The sequence below is a fragment of the Fukomys damarensis genome, unplaced genomic scaffold (genome assembly GCF_012274545.1).
Source record: "Fukomys damarensis isolate Sample0158 unplaced genomic scaffold, DMR_v1.0_HiC HiC_scaffold_17, whole genome shotgun sequence".
NCBI classification, from domain to species: domain Eukaryota; kingdom Metazoa; phylum Chordata; class Mammalia; order Rodentia; family Bathyergidae; genus Fukomys; species Fukomys damarensis.
Window position 1 is genome coordinate 16,668,300 of NW_022900929.1, and position 17,415 is coordinate 16,685,714.

The 17,415-nt window shown below is 48.2% G+C and overlaps 1 long non-coding RNA gene across 2 annotated transcripts in view; it reads right to left on the reverse strand.

The window, feature by feature from the left end:
* LOC104858657 overlaps positions 1-14,782 on the reverse strand; it is a 30,814-nt gene extending 16,032 nt beyond the window's left edge. The window contains exons 1-3 of one of the 2 annotated variants that reach the window (XR_779189.2): positions 14,405-14,782; positions 10,052-10,223; positions 4,758-4,968 (exon numbers count right to left, since the gene is read on the reverse strand). This is a non-coding gene — a long non-coding RNA (uncharacterized LOC104858657). The remainder of the gene's footprint in view (positions 1-4,757; positions 4,969-10,051; positions 10,224-14,404) is intronic. The other variant, XR_779188.2, reaches the window with a different exon arrangement.
* Positions 14,783-17,415: the final 2,633 nt, after the last annotated feature.

Genomic DNA, 17,415 nt, shown 5'->3' on the forward strand with positions numbered 1-17,415 from the left:
GAGGAGGAAGAAGAAGCAGAAGGAGAGAGAAGAACAAAGAAAGGAAGGTCCTTTTATCAGTTTTGGGGTGGGCTATTGCTTATTTATGAGGAGTGAGCTACTTTTAACCTATCACAGGCCAGATTGTTTTTATGGGCCCAGTCCTGCAGACACAGGTTTCAACTTTCCTGGACCACTGTGGCCTTGGGGGGGAGGGAAACCAGAGATAAGGGCATGAGGTCATTTTAGGAGCCAAGATGTACCAGGAGAATGCAGCCTGTGAGGCGGCGTCACAGCATACTTTAACATGATCAGTTCCCTAACACATGTAATGTAGAGAAAAGGAGGCCTTCAGGTAGTGCTCCCAGATAATGCGAAATCTGGGGTTTTGTAGCAGAGAAGATGCAGAAGAACTTCCGGTCAGAGTTCCATCCTTAGGTGATGTCAGAGAATTCATCTGAGACTAAGCTGCTCGTGGTATGAATATGCAAAATCATGAGTGTACTGAACACCAGATCATTCACCCCGTAGAGAAGTGGTGAGTGCAAGCACTGTGGAAAATCACCCAGGGATGTCTTAGTGATTTCTCATCACTGGAGGATTCACAGGCGAGGAACGCTCTCGTACAGATCGTGGGAGGGCTTTTAGGCAGTCATTAGGCTGCTTCATCCTAGAGAAAAGCTTTGATGAGGAAGAGTGGGGAGAAGTCTCAGTTCTCTTCATTATTGGATTTCAAAGAATCCTAAAGGATATAGAGGAAAACTTTCTGGGCAAATTCAAGGTTAATTAAGTAACACACGAAAGCACCAATCCTATTGCCAGGCAGGGACTTAATTTTTTTTTTTTCTTTACTCTACGCCCATAAGAGCCTCCATTCCTTTCTCTGATGGTCCTAAAGGATTTTTATTTTTGTCTTTACTGACTCCTCTTTCTTATTCCTTTTATAAGTTTAAGTTCACCCTAGTAGGTATGTGTATCTGTTGAATGAATGACATCATAAGACAGGCTCACATAATGTTCCTGTCTTTGGCATTTGGGGACAGGAGACCATATGAAGGGAACACAGGACTGCACTGAGAGGGGCTGGGCTCAGTGGCAGATTCTGGTGGTTACAACATCTAAAATCATAGCATCCAAGGCTGGACCTAAAGATCTGACGACATACCACGGCCACATCTCTACACCGCTGAAGATTACTCTGAGATAGCAAATGGGGTGGGTGGCTTTTCTAAGGGCTTGAACACAATGAAACAATTTGCTTTTGTCAGATACATTCAGATGATGCCAGTCTAGTCTTTGTTTTACATTAAAGAATAGAGTTTGAAAGAGGAAGAGCCAGGGAAGGGAAGAATCAGGCTCACTTCTTGTCACAGAATCACAAAACCGGAAGCTGCACTGAGGGGAAGCTTTCTTCAGTCCTCATTTACCAATTGCTCTCTCACCTGCCAATCTCACTCCCCTTCCTAGACTCCTAGTCTAAATCTCCCAAAATACATCCTCGCCTCCCACTACCTTAACTCTCCAATTGCGTTTGAAGTGACTCAGGTCTTGTGCATTTCTGCCTCCTGACTTTACTTGGAAAAGACAGAAACAAAGGTGGATATGGCGGGCAGGAGGGGTGGGGGATGGAGAAACTGAGGAGCGCCGTACAAGGCAATGAACAGGGCCACAAGTCAGGGGACTTTGTGCCTAAGATGATCTGAAACATCAAGGCTTGCTAGACAGGAAGGCCCCACAGTTTGGTTCCAGCTGCCATAAACTTCTTCACCTATGACAGAGACTCAAAACATCCAGCTGTAGATGCCTACCTCTCTCCAGAATTCACCCAACTCCTTGCTCCTTCCATGGCTTCTGGGCCCTTGCACAGGCCCCCACATCTCAGGCACTGAACCTCTCTGAACTTGTTTGCCCTAAACGTCATCACTGAGCCCATCTTGGATACTCAGACATCTGGAAACTTCCTGAATATTTTTCTTTTCTTGTCTGTCCAGGGGTTGAGATTAAGAGCTGGGATTGCCCTGCAGGCTGTGACCAATCCTGAATTGTATTTCTTACCACCCCAGACTACTTCCTCTCATCAGTGCTTTGGTAGATTTTCCCACTTGGAACTGTGACAAGAGCCAGAGGGCGCAGGGGGGCGTCATGGGGCAGATGACACAAAGGTTCTGAGACTGCTTCAGGCTGCAAGGAGCAGAGACCTGCTTAGAAAACAAAGACCTTTAACTGATACAGCTAAAGTGCTGGAAGCCACTAGTTCTAGAAAAGGGTATAGTGGCTCAATGATGTCATCGAGGACCTGGACTCCTTCTGTGTCACTCTGCCTCAACAGGCTTGCTTTCCCCTGCATCTTGTGGTCTCAGGGACTCAAGATGCTCCCAACCATTTCTCCATAGTTCACTGCAGCACTAAGCCTCATGTTTTCTAAGCCAACTGACAGCAAAGGGAACATGTAATGAGCTTGCTGCAGTGGCTGAGGCTGAGCCAGGTGGGCTGTAGGCAGTGGGCAGCTCAGGGGTTGGCACCTTGCTCTGGCTTCTATCAGCTCTGCTCAGGTTGGCCCCTCTTTACCTCTTGCCAGAAACAAGCCTATTTTTCTCTTCACCATAGCTTGTCCTGTTCTTCTTTACTCAAACTTTTTCCCCCAGTGGAATTTTGAGCAGCGCACTGGTCCACCCGGGCCCTGCTCGCCCTCGTGACATCCTGTCACACACCGTCTAGATGATCTCCATTTTAGGTCAAATTTCTCAAAGGGGAAACCTGACCAGTCTGACTGGCTTTATGTTGAGCCAGGTAACTTCAAAAGTTACCAGCCAGCCTAAGCTGGGCTCCAACCCAATGAACTGTGCAGAGTCCCATGGTACGACAGCCACCAGGGAGGGCAGCGGGGCTGGGGGCAGACAGGCAGAGGGGAGCCCAGTGGAGAGGACCAAAGAGAAGTGCAAAGGTCACTGAGGACACCATGGTCCCAGAGGATGCTTCCAGGAGTGGAGGGATGCGCTAGATGACACAATCAAGACCTCCATCCCCAACCATTCCAGCCAATCCCATGAAGTTCTTGGAACAGTGGGGCAGAAATTAACCATAATGCCTGGCTTGCAGAACTGAGAGCACAGTCACAGATTCCTGAGTCTGCCATGACTCCAGATTCTCCAGTTCCCTCAGCAGATTCCAGTGACTGCTGGAGGGAAGCCTGCTGGCTCAGGAATGTGACTTTCACAGGGTGGGAAGTGCTCACTGTGAGACTCTTGGAAGGTCTCTTGGAAACCTTGGTGTGGCTTTGACAGGCTCAAGAAGAGGTACTGGAGGAGGAACAGTTTCAAGATGGCCCCATGTCCCAGCCAGACTGCAGACTGGTGGTTTCAGCAAATGGAATGAAAAGTCCTGCAGTAGAAAAACTGACAAGAAAGGCAGAGCAGACCTGGACTTGAATCCTGGCTCCTCTACTTATGAGCTGTGGGGCTTCAAGCAAGTGACTGAACTTCTTTGCGTCTTAGTTCCTTCATTTGTAACAAACAAGAACAGAAACACTGCTGCTGTCTCAGAGGGTTGAGGGGAAGATTAAATGGATCCTGCACGTGACATGTGGCACTGGGGACACAACATGGATGCTGGTTACTGGTGTTAGTAACTCACTAACTAGCTTCCGGGTATTTCTGGTTGGGAGCTCAAGTGCTGTCCTCACGGTGGGGAGTTGGGGTGGGGAATGGAACAGGGGGTGACTTGACTTTACAGCTTTCCATCTAGACCTGGTGTCTCTGACTCTCTCTCTCTCCTGGTTTCTTGAGCAGTTTCCTAAAAGCCTTTGAGAGGTGTCTGCAAGCTCCTTGGGAGGGGCTGATGTAGGGTCACCCTTTGCTCCTCTAACAGCTTTCACTCTATTACCTGCTTTAATCTCTTTACCTGTATTTCTCATATCTTATCTGGTGTGGCCTCAGGCCAGCTATTGCCAGAGCAATTTAAAAGAATATTCTGGAGACTCAGAGCAGCTGTCTCCCAGGGCCTGGATAACTGGGTGAGTATGTGGCCTCTGGTAAGACAACAGTGGCAGCTGGTGGGCCCACCTTCCCTCCTGTCCACAACACCCAAACTCGGACCTGCCACCTGTTCAGCAAGTCCAAGTGATCATTCTCGCTGTCGGGCCAAGCACAGCTTGGCTTATTTGCTTTAAAGTAAGTTGGAAGAGAGCTCCAAGCTATTTCCTAAATTCAGACACAGAAGTTGTCCCTATTTTTCAGGGGAGACAGATTTTGTAACTAACAAGAGGAAAGAGGCCTATTCTGTACTTCCTGTACGGCACCCAGAACTTAGCCATATGCCAAAGAGATGAAGTCATGAGGTAGAGAGGGGACACAGTACAATTATTCATCTCTGACCTCAGGTTCCCTCTGTGAGCTCCTGGTGGCTTTGTTACTAGGGAGTAGTTATCCATTCGGGAGATACTCTGTGGATACCTCTCCTGCCAGAGGCCAAGCTAAGCACTGCAGCAGTGACAAGTGAAGGCACAGGTCCTGCCCTCAGGAGCTCCAGGTGGCCCCTGAGCCAGGCTCACTTAACCAGCTCCTCTGCAGCAGTACAGACAGCTGTTTGTTCCCAGCCTGTCCCCTGCCCATGGACACTCCCAGGCCCAGCACAATTCGTGCTGACTGGCAACATCTCCATGCAGGGCTGAGGTGATGAGGACTAGGCCTCTGCCACCTTCTGGGGCTTCAGGGCTTATCTGGCTGGCCTGCCGGGGTTGGGGGCTGGGGACAAAAGGGTGACAGTAAGTACAAGGTCACCTTCCTCCTTGTGTAACCTTGAAGAGAATGAGGGACAAGCATCCCAGAAGAGGCAGGCTGCATCTTCATCAAAGGCAAGCTCCCTGAATCATCTGCTTGGACCCCTGTGTCCGCAGCTGTGGAGACAGCCTCGTCCCAGGGTGTTTCATGCTCAGAGGTGCTGTGGAGAATCCAAATGAAGTGATGCAGTTCCTTTGCAAGGAGTTTAAATCTGTTGGAGGAGAAAAAGGCATAACCAGGTCATGGAGGAAGAGAGCACAATGTGGGTGTCAAGAGGGTCTTTCAGGCAGTACATGCTGCTTATGGTGCGTCTAGGGCCATGTCCCGGGAAGGTTTCTTCCCATGTCCTGGGAAGGCTTCAGGGAAGAGGGGGAATCTGGGCACCTTGAAGGATGGGAGGTGGCCAGGGCCGTGCTCCATGGCTACCACCACATACTCCCTGATGTGGGTGCTTGGCATCCCCTATGAACTGCAGATTCACCCAGGGTCTTCCCTTCTTGGCCTGTGGCAGTCACGGAAGGGACGGCTGGAGGCTGGTGAGATATGTGTGCCAGAAACGGAGGCCTGTGACCCTCAATTCCCACCGTGTCACAGCAGTGCGAGACCAGGATCTGGTCATGCTTTGTACTGAGACAGATCCTGCTTTGGGGACATGCAGATGCTAAATCCAACCTCCCTCCACTGGTACAGTGCACGTGGCCAAACACTTGGACAGGATTCTGGCAGAAAATCAAAGAACTCATACAGCAGGGGAAATCTTTGAATATTATGAATAGGGGAAATTTTCATTCATCTCTTAATTCATACTAGAGAGACTCCCTCTGAATGGCTCCCATAGAGGAAGCTCCTTGGCTGGAGGGGAGCAGGCACAAAGAACAGAAAATCACAGGGCAGAGAGAGCACGCAATAAGCCTGAACCTACGTCACTGCCCCTCGTGCACATCCCGATGCACGGTGTGCAGTGCAAAGTCCTTTGAATGTGATGAATTGGGGGTGGTGATCGTTTGAGGAAAAATCAGCCCTTATTCATCACTGAGGTTCCGGCTGGAGAGCGGGCGGACGATCATCACAGATGACGAAGCTCCAGGGGCGCCCCCATCTCCGACAGGGAGACCAGGGAGGGGGCTGAGGACGCGGTGTGTGGGGGGCTCAGAGCACTCGTGACTTCAGACGTTCACCGGACAGGGCCGTGATGAAGGTGGCGAATGCAGAAAATGGTCTTGTCAGCGCTTAGACTTTTAGCAGTAGGAATGGAAGAGACTCTGGCTGTGAGGAAATCAGGCTCCTAGGGGACAGTGTGCCCAGGACAGGCCGTCCTGCATGTGTGGTGCTTGGGGACCACCGGCAGAGGTGGTGATTCCGTACAGAAGGCAAGAGTCAGGCGCTGCAGCTCTCAAAGTTTCCTTTTCCCTAGGTCTCCAAGTTTTCATCATCTTTCTCCTCCTTCTTCTCTCGATTGATTCCTTTCCTGGCCCCAGCATCATGTGCTCTGCACGGCCTGTGATGGGCAGGAGGCCTCCTGTGCCCTCTGCACTGTGACTCCTGCCCACACACCCCAGCAGCTGCTGTGGGTGACTCATTCATTCGTTCACCCATTCCATGCATAGCTTCGGAACGTCCGCTCCACCCGACGCCTTGTCCTTATCTGTGCTGGGACGCAGAATGGGGCAGGAGGAGGTGTCACTGACAGATGGCTTGGGCAGCCTAGGGGAGCAGATCAGGGTCGCAGACTAACAGCAGCTTTGGGATTCTAAGGGTGTTCTGTCCCTAAGTTCCAGAGGAGAGCTCAGGCGGGAGCAGGAAGGGAGGAAGAACTGATCCTTGGCTGCCTCCTTTGAGCTGATGCATGGTTTCTCACAGCAATTCTGCCAGCTTGGTAGGAAAGAAGCTATGTGTGCTGTGAAGAGGTGGCTGAGACAGGATTTAAGGGCAGATCCGTCTCATGCCAAGTCCCATGGAATCCCCACCACCAGACAGAGATGGTCCTTTAGCCACAGCATTCCAGAGTCATGGGGGACAGTGAGGGGCACCTGATGAATGCGAGGGCAAGGGGAAGGAAGGAGAGAAATGAACAGGGAACACGGCAGGCTCACTTATTCTTTCAATTGTGCACGCACACACCTTTCACTGCACTCATAAGCCTGAAGAGTGCCGAACACTGTGCAAGGAGCTGGGAGGCAAGTGGGTAAGACTCCTAAGTGCCAAATATGTTGGTGTACACCTGTAATCCCAGCATTCTGTGAGGCTGAGTCTGGAGGATCGTAAGTTCAAGTCCAGCCTGGGCAACTTAGCCACTAAGGAAACAGGAAAAAGAGGTGGGGATACAGCTTAGTGTGGAGGCCCTGGGTTCACTCCTAAGTATGGGGATAGAGAAGCGGGGGGGAGTTGTCCCTTCCGTAGGAGCTCCCTCCAAGAAGAGAGGCAGATGGTTCACTGTGTCAAGTGTTTTGCAGTAGTAAGTGTTGGGCCCCGCAGAAACTCAGGAAAAGCACACAGCCAGACTCTTGGAGTTGACTAGGGACACTGAAAAGTGGTGACATCTTCAGACATGCTGCCAGGCAGGTGGGAAGACCTGCTGCTGCAGGGCGGAAGGGCAGGGAGGAGGCCCTGTGAAGTTGGCAGCTGAAGGTGTCAGGCTGCAGGCATGGCCTGGGCAGCGTTTTTTCTAGAAGCCCAGGGCTAAGAAACAGGAGTAGATCTGTGCTCAAACTCAAGCACATGTGGTCCAAAAGCAAGCATATTTTGCCTGTCTTTTCCTCACAAACCAAGGTTTCCAGAAGTGCAATGAACACCATAAATGATAATGTGGGAGGAGCAAGGGGTGACTTTGATAGAGGTGCTAGTTCCTCTCCTCGGAGGAACCGGTCTGGGCAGAAAGGGTAGCAGTTTCGGCTGTAGGCTCCCACCGGCCCGTGGGTTTCGGGGTTCGGGGCTCGTTCGTGAGCAAACATCTCCCCCTGGTGGCCAAGAGCGGCATTGCCTTGGAGAGCAGGGTGGGTGGGGTCTGCGCGGGGCAAGGGCAGGGGACCTTCTCTAGGTCTTTATCTGAAATCCGGTGAAAGCAGGGTTGTGGCTGGGAGGAGCATGTGAAGCCCAGGAGATTCCCCAACTCCCTCTTTAGGGGGGACAACCAATGGGGGAATTTTTCTTTTTGGTACTGGGGATCGAACTCAGGCCCTTGTGCTTGCAAGGCCGGCGGCAGAATCACTGAGCCAAATCCCCGGGCCCTGGGGTGGGGGTGGGGGGGATGTTTACATACACATGTATATCCACATGGATAAAAAAAGTATTTGATATACTTAAATATAGATGAAAAGAAAATATTTTTTTCGTTTTATTATGTACAGTACTTTAATTTTTGTTTGTTTGTTTTCTGGTACCAGGGATCAAACTAGGGACCATACACTTCTGAGGCAGGTAGCAGAACCACTGAGCTAAATCCTCCGCCCTTGTTTTGTTTCTTGAGGCAGGGTCTTGCTATGTAGCTCAGGCTGGCTTGAACCTATGGCAATCCTGCTGCCTGGGCCTCAAGTGCTGGGATTACAGGAATGCACCAATACACCTGGCTTTAATATCTATTTCAGGCATTTCTTTGTTTTTTGCCATCCTGGGAATTGAACCCAGAGCCTAATACATGCTAGGTGAATGCTCCAGCACTGAGCTATACCCCAGCAACACCATCCTTGTATTATGTGAGCAGAGCCTTGCTAAATCATCCAGGCTGGTCTAGAACTTGTGATCCTCCTGCCTCAGCCCCCAAGTAGTTGGGATTACAAGTGTGTCCCACCACACCCGGGACATGCATTACTTCTGCTGACAAGAGAAAACATGTTTTTGGTTTTGTTTTTTTTTTTTTTAGACAGGGTCTCACTAAGTAGTTGAGACTCATCTGGAACTCACTATGTAGGTCCAGGCTGGTCTCGAACTCACAGTGATCCTCCTGCCTCAGCCTCCCAAGTGATGGGATTACAGGCGTGTGCTACCACGCCCGGCTTGAAACATGTTATTTTAAAAAGAGCAGAAGTTATAGGAAAGTGGCTGCAGAGGAGCCCCAGGTAGAGGCCAGAAGCTGATGTGTGTGCTGAGGGGCAGCTGTGGCTCCTGCCCAAACCTGGACGGTTATCAATCCACACTGAGAGGCTTGTCTGGGGCCCGGGATCCCTGAGGAATGCTGCTTATGGTGCCTCTAGGGCCATGTCCCGGGAAGGTTTCTGAACCTTTCTGTGTCCAGTGTGCCATATGTAAAATGTATTCCACACAGTTACCAGGAAGATAAAATAAAACTAGAAAAAGGTGTTTTGTGAGCTGGGTGTGGTGGTGCACACCTATAATCCCAGCACTTGGGAGGCTGAGGCAGGAAGATCATGAATTTCAGGCCAGCTTGGGCTATGTAGTGAGTTTAAAGCTGGCCTGGACATAGTGAGATCCTGTCTCAAAACAAAATAAAATTGTGCTTTGTAAAAATGCCACACAACACACAGACACACACACACACTCCACGGGTAGTGCGGGTGGGAGTCTAGGTTACACAGCTGAGCCGAGCCCCCGTCACACCTGTGGCTCCAGAGGCTGAGCCAGCCTTCTGTGGCTCAGCCATGCCAGTCTCTGTCAGTGAGTCGCTGGGTGACAGTTTCTGCTCAGCCCGTCCGAAGGTGCCCAGGGTGTGACTCTTCAGTCAGGGGCGTACAGAGAACCAGGCTTGTCCTTTTCCATCATGTCACCTACAGTGATCCTGGGCCAGGTGCAGTAAAAGGCCAGCCCTGACTGCTGGTGCTCCGCTCCGGTCCTGGGGTGCCTTCCAGGGCAGACTGACGATCCTTTGCAATCCACCAGCCACCTGAGCACTAGTAAAGAGCCTGTGATTCATATGTGACTGATGCTGCCAGGGCTCTAGCCGGCGCGCCCTTCCTGCCACTTGGCCCTTGGGCACTGGCTCACGTGTCTCTGCAGTGTCTCTTGACTTCTGAACCTGCTGGCCAATGGGTATGACTAAGAGTCATGGGACATCCTCAGGGGCCCAGCAAGGGCCTGTGCATGTGAATGAGCCCGTGTGGCTTCCTGATGGGTCACGCGCCTGGCTTGGCAAAGGCCTTCCCAGGGCCCTGGGCTCATGGGCTTGTCTCCCGGCAAGGGGGAAATGCCCTTGACGGCGCTGCCAGCCTCCCCTGTCCAGAAACAGCCATTTGTTGGTCAGAATAGCATGCTCACCCCCGACAGGCCTGTCTCCTGCAGATCCCTGTGGGCAGGGTCTGCTGGGACACTGGCCACATGTGCAGGGCACCGAGGGGTCTTACCGCGCCTCTGATTCTGATCTTAGGAAGGGAAGGCCACGGCTCAGCTTCTCTGCTGCCAGGGAAGAGAAAGGAACATTCCCAGGTGGTTCCTAGTTTGGTGCCTGTGTGAAGTTGTTCACAGGAGCCTCTTTCAGAAAGTCACTGATGGGCGGTGAACTCCTTGTTCTCAGTCCTGAAGTCAGAAAATCCAAATATAATCCTGTGCAAAAACAGCCAGCAAAAACGCCATGCTTGCCACAGGGGATGACTACACACACTAGGGCATAGAGCACACGAATGACAAGTGACGCTGTAGACTATTGAGTGGTCATGTCTTCTGTTTTTTTGAGATGGGGACCTCAGCTGGGTGTGGTGGTGCATGGCTGTAATTCTAGCATTTGGGAGGCTGAGGCAGGAGGATTGCCACGAGTGTGAGTCACTTCAATAAAGTGTCTTGCTAGACTCTCTACATTCTGAAGTATATCTCTTTAAAATTTGTTCTCGGAGCTGGGGTTGTGGCTCAATGGTAGAGTACTTGCTGGTCATGCACTAAGCTTTGGTTTTATCCCCAGCACTGGGGAAAAAAAGTACAAAGAGAAAGTCTTTTTATAATTCTATTTCCCAGATATGGTCTAAATTTGAATCTTCCAATTCAAGGAAATGTGTTTTCAGTATAGGAACTGAGCCCAGGGCCTCTGTACTAAGGCCCTAGATTATTTTATTTCTTATTTTAAAACAGGGTCTCACTAAGTTGCTAAGTTGCCCAGGCCAGGCTTGAACTTGTGGTCCTCCTGCCTCAACCTCCCAGAGTGCTGGGAATATAGGTGTGTGCCACCATGCCTAGCTTGATTCAGCTTTTGATAAAAGTCATAGTTTAAAAAACTAAATAGTTTGGGGCTGGGAATTTAGCTCAGTGGTTCCGCCACCTGCCTCCCAAGTGCAAGGTCCTGAGTTTGATCCCCAGTACCCAAAACAAAGACAAAGCAAACAAACAACTAAATGGCTTTATTATAAAGGAAATGTAATTTAGATATATTGATGCCATGACCATATTTCATAGATTTTTCTATGAATGTTCTTATTTCAAATACTCTGTCTCATTTTCTCAAAAGCCATTAAAACAGTTCAGAAAGTCCAGCTTTTTGGAATCTAAACTACCTGTCCCATCAGGTGTGGTGGTGCACACCTGTAATCCCAGCACTCAGGAAGCTGAGGCAGAAGGATTGCTGTGAGTTCGAGACCAGCCTGGGGCTACACAGTGAGTTCCAGGGCAGTCTCAACTACATAGTAGACAGTCTCAAAAACAAACAAACAAAACAACAACCCCCCCCAAAAAAAAGCCCTAAACTACCTGTCTTGACAGCCTCTAATCCCTGGAACAGTACCCACATTCTCAGTTAAGACTCCTTGTAACAGTTTTCTTATTTACATAGTTTGGTGGTACTGGGGATTGAGCCCAGGGCTTTTGTATCGAGCTACATTCCCAGCACTTGTATGTACGTATGTATATGTGGTTTTCTGTTTTGGGTTTTTTGTTTTTTTTTTGTACTAGGGATTGAACTCGGACCCTTGTGCTTATGAGGCAGGCAGAGGAACCACTGAGCCAAATCCCCGGCCCTGGTATATGTGTTTTTTGAGACAAAATCTCCCTGAATCACTAAGTTGACCAGGCTGGGCTCCCATCTGAGATCCTTCTGCTTCAGCCTCCCAGTGTGCAGAGATTATAGATGTGCACTACCATGCCTGGCCTTATTATATTAGTTTTCTATTGCTGTGTAAAATTGTCCTGAAGCTCTTTTATGATCTCACACAGTTCCCTGGAGCTGGGCACCTGGGAGTGGCTCAAACTGGGTGAGGCCAGCTCAGGGTTCTTGCTGAGATTGAGGTCAAATTGTCTGCTGAGGCTGAGAATTTTTTTTAAACTTTGGATTTGTGTCCCCAGAGATTAACAGTTCTGCTAAGAACATAAGTGAAGAAAGATAACAAGCCTCAGGAACTTGGGCATTGTGTCTTTCAGCAAGAAGGTACAGTATTGTATATGGGAATGTCAAAAACATAATAGATAAGGAGACATGGCAGCTTGCAGTTGAGCAGGAAACATGAAACCTCAGTGGCACATGTCTGTAATCCCATTTTAGTAAGACCTTATCTCAAAATAAAATAAATGGCCGGGAATATAGCTCAGTGGTAGGGATCTTGCTAGCATGTGTAAGGCCCTAGGTTCCATCCTCAGTAATTGCAAAACACGAAATTCCAAGATATAAAATCTGCACTTAATTCTGTACTGGGAAAGGTGACTGTATAATTTTGTAGAAAATGGTTAAAATTGGTTTAAATAATGACTTCAAGAAAGCCTACTCAGATGAAAATGAAATCAAGAGGTGGGGAAACCACCCCCCAGGTCTGGAGATCATCCAGTGTCTGATTTATGCCAAAAAGATAAAATACAGTGGTATTTCAGGTCATGAGCTTAATTCTTTCTGGGATTCTGGCTGCAAACTGAACTGGATGAGAACCAAATCAAATGTACAAGAGCTAAGATTAGAAAAAAGGCATTGGGTCAAAACTGATCTGATGTTAATTTTCTTTGGAAGCCCATCCTGACCCTGTTTTCCCACATCAGTCCTCTCTTCTCCTCCCAGGGGTTCTGTCACTGAATTCTGTCTCTCTATCTCTTTCTCTCTCTCTCTCTCTCTCCCTCTCCCTCTAACAGGACTGCCACACCTTCCATGACAGGCAGCACTCCTGCGCCAGAGCTCCTTGTGGGGCTCCTTGCTGTGACTCTCTGGCCTCAGCCACTTGGGCAGAGCACGCTAACTGGAGTGCCAAGGGCATCCTGCTGCTGGGTGAATCCTGCGCAGAGTCCCTTTCCACAATGGTCCTGTTCTTCCACCTTCAACCTCAGAATTCTGTCCTACATTCAAGGAACCGGGGGGATCAGGGACACAGCCCTCCTCATTGCTGCCTCCACTCTGGACTGTGAAAGTCTCCAGAGAGGTTCGCTTGTGCCACAGGATGGTCATGTTTCACAGAAATGCCTTATGAGCTCCAGTATGTTGCAGACTTCCTGAATCACACTCAATATATGTTTAAAATTAAAAACCCCTTGATTTTGGAAATCTTCAGTCCCACTAAAGTAGGGAGAATACAACAGCACAACAAACTCTCACACCCCTCACCCAGCTCCTGTAAGAATTCAATTTTTGCCACACTTGTATCTTCCTGGATGCAAATGGAGTATTTTAAAGCAAATGTCAGATACCATACCTTTGTTCCCCCCATGAATAACCCACTGCGCATCTCTAGCAGAGGATTAAAATAATACTTTATATCAAACAGAATTCAAATGTGTACAATAGTTCAGTCATCTCTGTGTATGAAACACGGCCAGCTCCAGCAATGATCAGCAAGTGGACACTAATTTTCTTTCACCTATAGGCTTCCCTTCCCTCTCCAACACTGTTCTCCCACCTTCTTTTGCAGTACTGGGAACTGAACCCAGGGCCTTCCCGCACTAGACAAGTGCATTATGTGTCTCTAAGGCTTTTCTTTATTTTTAAATTCTTTTGTGTTGGTACCAGGAATTGAACACCCAGCCTTTGCACTGAGCCTTACTCTCTTTTTAATTTTTAAGACAGGGTCTTGGTTAGTTATTAAATTGGCTAGATTAGGCTCAAACTTGTGATCCTCCTGCTTTAGCCTCCCAGAGTGCTGGGCTTGTTGGCATGCATCACCACGCCAAGCCTTTTCTTTTTAAAGCATAACCCCAAATTATTATCTCAACTAAACATTTTAAACAGAAATTCCTTAATACTCTTAATCAATGTTCATATGTCCCTGATCTTTAAAAATTTCGGTTGGTTGGTAGAATCATGATCCGAATAAGGTCTGCAGTGCATGATGCATGTGGCCAGTAAGTTTCTTCATCTACTGGTCCACTTTCCTCTTAAAACAACAACAAAAAAAGTGATTTGTTTATTTAAGTATGGCATTGTTCGTTAACTAAGTGAAAGCACCCCCCTTTAACTGCTGGCCTCGGTTTCCCCTTCTGTAACACAAGACTGGACGAGACGGAGTCTGGGGACTCCACTCTGGGAGGCCCTCTGATCCACAGCATCCCCAGTGTGACTATAGTCAGACGTGGGCCAAATTCGTTCCACCGGAACCTGTCGGGCAAGCGGAACCGAGGGAAGCAAGCGCCTGGGCCTGGTAGGCGGGACCCGGCTGGCGCGGAGGCGGGGCGATACCGCTCCTTTCCGTGGCAGTCACTGCCCCCTGGAGGGGCCCCGGGAACCCACCATTCTAGCATCCAACTCGGGGTTAGAGGCCGAGGTAGCCCAAGAGGTGTTTTACCGTACGCCAGAAAACGCTCACCGTCTGAAGAGCAAGTCGGGCTGCTCGCTCTGTCCGCGGAGTCCGCCTATGGCCAGTAGAGGCGAACGCTAACCGGTATCGGCTTGGCTGTCCTGGCGCGGAGCCGGCTTCTTCCCAACTACAACTCCCGGAGTCCTCAGCGCAAACCGGTTACTGCGGAGACGGGCTAGGCTCACGACGGCGGGTTTGTCGCCACTGTGGTCGTAGGTGACTTGGGCCTCCATGTTGTCGTGCGCAGGTTTCCGAACTAGCTTTTTACACTTTCCCACCACCCAACCCTTTTCCATGGAGGGCGGAGGACGGAAAATTTTACCACCGTCTGTAGGTAGTCTAAACTACATCTCCAGGAATGCTCCGTGACACATCACTTCCGGTTGCGAGCAACTGTTACCATGGAGACCAGTCTGGGTATTTTGGGGGCCTCTGAAGCCTCGGGGAGTAGAGGAGCAGGAATCAGAGAAGTAGTACAGCGAGAGATAAAATTATTATTTTTGTTATAAAGCAACGTCGCAGGGCACGTCCCCTAATGTGCCTCTTCTGTTTTTATGGATGCTGAGGTTCCGCGCGAGTGGTGCACAAACCTCTTGGAAGTGCATTAGACTGCCCCAAGAACTATAGGAAATGTAGTCATTGATTACCCACTATAACCTCTAGCACTTGCTTTCGGCCAAACACAGGGCACTCAACTCTTCCACTCCCATCTTGAACACTCAGGCATAGATTTTTGCCTCCTAAATATTTAAATATTTAATATTTCTCTCCATGCTCACCCTCATTCTGCGTTTCAGACTTTGTGCTTTTCCTAAGTGAAGCATATATCTGATTAGCTTGTCCTTAGTTGTCTTCCTGATAGCTCTGTTCTACGTGCTCCCACCAAAGTAATCTGTCCCTCCCTGCCTGCTTAAGGCTCTTCAACGTCTAACAGAATCAAGTTAACGTTCCTAGACTGGCATGTATATTAGACCTTTATCTACAGTCTCTCTTCTCATACAGAAGAGTTACAGATTGGTTCTCATCTCGTTTTCGACCGATTCCTTAAGGCTATTGAATTTTAAATAGCAGAGCTCAACTTCCTGCTTTTACCACTCAAACCCCAGAAAGAATGATAAATTCCCAATGCACTGAATTTGCAAGAGATACATATATTCTTTAAATTGGAAGTGGTGGTGCACGCTTGTGATCCCGGCTGTTTGGGAGGCCAAAACAGGAGAATTAGGCATTTGAGGCTAGCCTGGGCAATTCAGCTGGACCTTGAGTTGAAGAGAATAAAGAGCTGTGGGTATAGCTCAGTGGTGGAGTGCTTGCCTAAGTTGGAGGAAGCTCTGGTTTCAATTCTTGGGAGAGGGAGTGGGTATCACAAACTTTTATTAAGTCTATAAATGTAAAAAATGGGTTATATTTATTTCACACAACACTTTGAATGTCTAACATCTACAATTAGTCCTAATCCAAAGAGTAAATCTGCACTGAACCTGAGACAGGATAAAGCCTGCCCAAGGCCTAGATAAGAATGAACTATTAAAATAAAGAAAGATAAATGATGTGTTGCTCACTTCAAAGCACCAGGAACTTTCCCTTTGAAGTGGGATAGTTGGCAGACATAGCATTTCCACTGGCTTTTAACTTCAGTAGAAAGAATGTCCCATAACACCGATGTAGAGAGTCTTCAACTGATAATACAGTTTAGATAGAAGTCATATCAAAAGTATGTAGTCTATTCTTAACATTTAAAAACAGTTTCCTCCCTCATAATTTATTTAATTTCTTTGGTTTTGTTTTATAAAACATGAAATCCGCCCCCCATGAAAGGCTGCATTTGTTGAGAAAATATAAGCCAAGGTCAGAATATTCATGTAATTCTTAACAATTAGGCAGGGGAAGGCTGACATCAAGCTCTAAAAGAACCATACCACAGAGTAGTTTTCTGAAGTGATACACACTTGGTTGCCTTTTAAATGGACATCAAGTGTACAACTTCTTCTTCTTTTTTTTTTGATACTGGGGATTGAACTCAGGACCTTGTGTTTGTGAGGCAGGTGGCGGCACCAAGAGTATTACTTTTTTTTTTTTTTTTTAAAAACGTACTACTTTTTAAACAAGTTCCTACATGTCCCATGTTGTCAGGAAAACTCTACTCTTTGTCATAGGGATTTAGCCTCCCTTAGGTATATAAGGGCTTCCCAGTGTTCTTTATAGAATATAATGATCTCTAGGGGCTTTGCCTGACTAATTTTGAGATGTGGACATTCAGGTTACAGTGCATGAGAATAAGTTATCATTTTCTTCATAATGGATAGAGCTTCAGAACACTAGTTGTGATTTGGTTCGAAGAACTATGATGTTAATTATATGTGCAACACACTTGCCAACCATTGCCACCCTGACTCTGATTCAAATGTAGTTAATGTAGTCCTTATTTGCCCTACTGTTGTTGTTGTACGGTGTATTAGCTAGCTTTCTGTTACTGTAACAAAATACCTGAGATAGCCAACTTAAAATCAGTAAAGGTTTGTTTTGACTCGTGGTCTCAGAGGATTCAATCGAATGTTGGCCACATTGGTTTGGGGTCTGTAGCAAGGTGACATATCATGGCTAGGGGAACAGGGTAGAGCAAATTGGCAGTACAGAAGTGAAAAAGAGAAACAGAAAGAGATCAGTGTCCCACAGTCCACTTTGGAGGCATGTCCCCAGTGCCCTAAACCTCCCAATGAGGACCTAACGCTTCAAGGTTCCTACCACCTTCCAACAGCAGCAAGATGGGGACTAAGTTTTTATCATATGGGCCTTTGGGGCACATCTGAGATGTAAACTGTAGCTCTGTGGTTATTGTTACTTTACTAGTCTCAGTCTCAGTGTCTCAGTTACTTTCTCCTTGCTGAGATACAATGTCCAACACCTGCAACTTAAAGGAGGAGAGGTTTATTTTAGCTCATGCTTTCAGTCCATAATAATCAGGCTTCAAGGCAGAAAGAGCACCGTGGAAGGGCCTGGGTGGATACATCCTTCCAGGC